At 38.8% G+C, this 4,455-nt stretch overlaps 1 long non-coding RNA gene across 1 annotated transcript in view; it reads right to left on the bottom strand.

Annotated features, from left to right (window-relative positions):
- The window catches only part of LOC113745686 (uncharacterized), a 6,411-nt gene extending 2,741 nt beyond the window's left edge, over positions 1 to 3,670 (bottom strand). Inside the window, exon 1 of the long non-coding RNA XR_003462326.1 lies at positions 3,440 to 3,670. This is a non-coding gene — a long non-coding RNA (uncharacterized LOC113745686). The remainder of the gene's footprint in view (positions 1 to 3,439) is intronic.
- Between the last annotated feature and the right edge of the window lie 785 nt (positions 3,671 to 4,455).

Raw genomic sequence — 4,455 nt, 5'->3', positions numbered from 1 at the left:
AAGGTAAAAGCACGTCTGCGACTGTTATATCATTATATATGATGTCATTAGATTGTTATGACTCATGCTTTAATAGAAAAACAGGGTTTGTCTGATTATTAATTCCACAAATTGATTGATTGGCTTTAATCTTCCACAAAGCTAACAATCCAAACATTGAAATTATTCAAAAATAAAATTATTAATAATAATTTAAAAAAGGGAAAAGCAGCAATTCTTCACACGTGTAAAGCTGTAATTACAAAAAATTTTGTATAGTATAATAATAATAAATAATAATAATAATACATACGGCAAAGACCTGGCTCTTGACGGACCTGAGAAGTTGAATGACACTTTAGTCCTCAAACAACCATTTGTAACGCACCTCCCTGTCGACACAGCGCCCACTCTGCTAATTCTGCAGAACTTTAAGTTTAAATATAATTTGAATTGCACAGTACAGTTGTCATGAATAGTAAATTACGCTATAGAGACCAGAAACATGTTTATTTCTGCTTGAAGTTGAACATTTTAACGTTAATGGAGGCCGGCCTCTGTTGGCTTCACTTCAACCACAGAGGTCGCCGCTGGCTGCTGTGAAAAGCTCTGTTGACTTTCTCTCAACGACTCGTCACTCCAGCTGTAGTAATTATGCCAAAACATTTATAAACAAACATGTTAATTCGTAAAGTAACTAAAGCTGTCAGATAAAAGTAATTAAGTAAAAGATTTCCCTTGACGTGTCCAGTACAAAGTACTTACACTACTCGCCTGGCTCCAAAACGTCTAACAGCTTTAAGGAGAGTAAATAACTCTAAATGAATAATAAAATTAATCTGAAGCTCTAGTTGCCAAAAATAGACGACTGCAGCTTTAAGGCTGTGTATTTTGGGGTGCGTTCAACAAGACTACATGGAGGAAAAGCTGGAAATACACCTTTCAAATCACTACAGTTACTAACACACTTCATGTTTACATTCTATATAATAAACTGTTGAACCTCTTGACTATAACAGAACTAACTCCTCTGTCTCTCTTGTCTTTCTCCTCTTGTGGCTTGCATGATCTTCCTCTCTCCATTACCCTACTCCTCCTCCTCTCTCCACGTTCTCAGAATTGTCATGTGACCACAAAAGGAAGCGTCCAGTCCGGACTCCGTCTCCCGATAGCCACCCTTCGCTCACTTCCACTCTTTGTCCTAAACCGAATTCCACCTGCTCACCGCTGCTGTTTCCATCGTGACCCCCATTAACACACTGCTTCACTCTCACGCAACATAACGTACCGTATGTTTTGATCTGCTCTCTCACATACAGACTCATGCACATACTAAATCATCTAAATTTAAAAGGACTGTAGGTGACGGTGGTGCTTGTGTGAAATGGCTGTGAATAAAGATGTATTATATTGGAACGCTTCCTGAATTTTTGAGTATTTTTTATCCGAGATCAGTTCATGTTCATGCGTTATGAACATATTTTGCCCCAATGAAAAACAAATATTTTAGAACATCTGATATTAAATTACCAATCAGGGAATAAGAACAGAGCATGAGGGGACATTACGAGATAAAACATGAGAGTAGATTTAAAATGGAAAGAAGGACAAGATGTTTTGGGTTTTTGCAGGAATTAGCATCACATGCCTTCCTCACATCTGTGTGACCCGACTGTTGGAGATCAACGTCGCCCTCGCTGCGTTACCAGCGGAAATGTCGGTACATGTTTGTGAAGGTTTAGTGCAGTGTGCACGGCCCCCGAGAGGTTAAACGTTCACAGATGGGACTCTGCAAGAAGAAAGACAGACAGAAACAGGATCATCTTAACGGGTTGTGAAACGTAGAGTGTCAATCTTCTAACCAGTTATGTGTTTTTTATTTTATCACTATCTTGGACTCAATTTATTTATTGAGTCATTTCTGGCGTTCTCTCGTGGATCTTCGTGTTCTGCTCCTTTAATCCAGGATTCAGCAGGTATTTCCTGTTGATGCCATGTCCAATGTGCACTTAAGAGATTTATTAATGGGACTTGTGCTGTTCAGCCTTTACTTCCAACAGTTCTTTAGTTTTCTGAAAAGCACCAGCACCATTTCAGTCGATGGAATAAAGACGTCGCTCATCAACAGACTTAATCATGCCTGGGTGCTCCACGCTACATTATTCTGCCATAACTTTAAGCCTTAATATCATTTTATCAGGTGAGTTAAATAAAAACTGACCCTCAGTACAGTTTGTCAGTCATGAACGGGAAATTAGCTAGAGAACCAAAACTGGTTTTTGTACCAGGCGGTAAACATGTTTTTTCTGCTGTGAAGTTGGACATTTGAACATGGGGACTATGGAGACTGACTCACTGGGAGCCAGCCTCAAGTGGAGTTAGGAACTGCAGTTTTTGGCATTGGCTTCACGTCACAGCTCCTGAGGCTCGGTGTTGACATGTCCATGATAAAGATATTTATTATCTTCTAGGTTAGAAATAATTAAGTTGATATTTACATCTTGAATTGGGGCTGTTAAGGCAAATATTGAAGATGATGAATCTTGGTGGTGTCTGGTGGTGTATGAGTGGGGTGGGAGAGAGTATTATAATATTAAAGATCCTCACGTGTCTTAGGTATTTCACAGCACAGTTAAAGAACAGCATAACAGATAATTGTTGAGTGTCCTGGCAGACTAGGCAAAATAAATTAATTATATATGTGTACATTGAACATGAATGTATTGTGTTTCAATAGAACTTGACAGATTTGGTCTACTAAGGCAGATTAAAGTCAATTAACTATGTCAAGTCATTTAACGAGAGTCTTTTTGAGTGCCCGAGTTGATTACGCGACCTGTTTAAACACAAGCTGGTTGCCAACCTTAGTTTTAATTCAAGTTATTATACTAAAAAAACCAATGATATTATATTTACACACTGGTAAAGATAGTAAAAGTAGCAGTACCAATGTTTAGAAACGCTAAATTATATTAAAGTATGTTAATGTTGCAGCTGGTGAAAGTGAGGCTAATTTTAATGATTCAGATTTTGATTTAAACAAATAGTACATCCATTAGTGTAAAAAAGAAGGCGAGGTAACGGGCCGTCTAAAAATGTAGGTAAGTAAAAAGTACAACTCCGGCAGAAATTAAGAGCGGGCTGGTAACTCAGTGTGTCATACTTTAACAAAACATAATTCAATATTGTAAACCTGAGTGATGTTGTGTGGCAGGTAACTGAAAAGTCCTGTACCCGAGGAGACGAGGAGGAAGCACCTAGGACGAGGACGCGGGCACGAGAGACATCTCAGCGCAGACGAGGCGACGATCATCTCTGATATTCGGACGACTCTCGGACTCTGTTGATGAATGGGAAAACTGACCTCTGTGCAGTTTATTGAGACAGCAGTTAATCTTTAATTAGAGTAGGTAAAGAAATCAAACCAGCATGCCCGGGTTCACTCTTAAAATGAGCTGACCTGGAAACAGTCCGTCTGTGAGAGCAGACTCACATTCACCTCAAAATGACTCCACACAAAGTGTCACTGCTGAAAGTTTAAAAACTTAAAGCTTTGTTGCCCCGTTTGAGTAAAAAAATAAGACGAAGTCTGATTTTCCCTTCAGCTAGAAAAGCAAATCCACCATCAGTCGTACAGCGGGCATTAGACACTTTTGGCGGGAAACTAAAAGCAAACAAAAATTTTAATTAAATAACTGACAGTTTTATAAATTTATCACTGAAGAATATTCTGCGTTTAATTTCATATTTGGTCTACTACTATAGACTCCCAGCTAATTAGATAACTGCTAAGTTGATTAATTAACTGGAGATAGTTACTTCTTGTCACCATTCCAGTTAACTCAAAACACAGGGAAATATTCAAATGCACTAACTGAGTTAATATTCATAATATTTCATGACTGTTAGCTATTAACATGACCACCACATCACCCGATGATACATTATGTCGCTTAACAGCTCAACTTCCCGTCACAAGTTTCAATGTCCACTGGTCCATCAGGAATATGCTTTTGAATACAGTATAACCACAATCTCTTTGTACAGTGACAGACATTTTTAAAAGTCGACATTTGGACATTCGTATTCATCCAAAGTACAAGAACTTTGGAACTAAAAGGTTCCTTCAGCCAGTCATCATCTGCGTTTCCACCACGGCCAAAGCCCTGAGAAGATTAGGCAAATTAGTCCGATGATGTACGAGCGCAAAAAAAAAACAAACAGTCATTGCTTTTTCCAACCATACATCAACAATGAGTCCAAAGCACAGTGAACAAAAAACAAACCGGGTTGTGGTACGTCAACCCCAAAAGTTCTTGACTTTCTGGAAAGTTAACCTCACAGCACACGCACCACATGCCTGGTAGAGTTGATCCAAAGGTTCCTAATCGCTGGGGAAGTCTCATCTAGTAATTATAACATTAACAACAGTCGCACTCAGATGGATTGGGACCATCGTTAATGCCAAACGTCTGC

The sequence above is a fragment of the Larimichthys crocea genome, chromosome III, assembly GCF_000972845.2.
Source record: "Larimichthys crocea isolate SSNF chromosome III, L_crocea_2.0, whole genome shotgun sequence".
In the NCBI taxonomy this organism is placed as follows: Eukaryota; Metazoa; Chordata; class Actinopteri; family Sciaenidae; genus Larimichthys; species Larimichthys crocea.
This window is presented reverse-complemented; position numbering and strand designations above follow the sequence as displayed.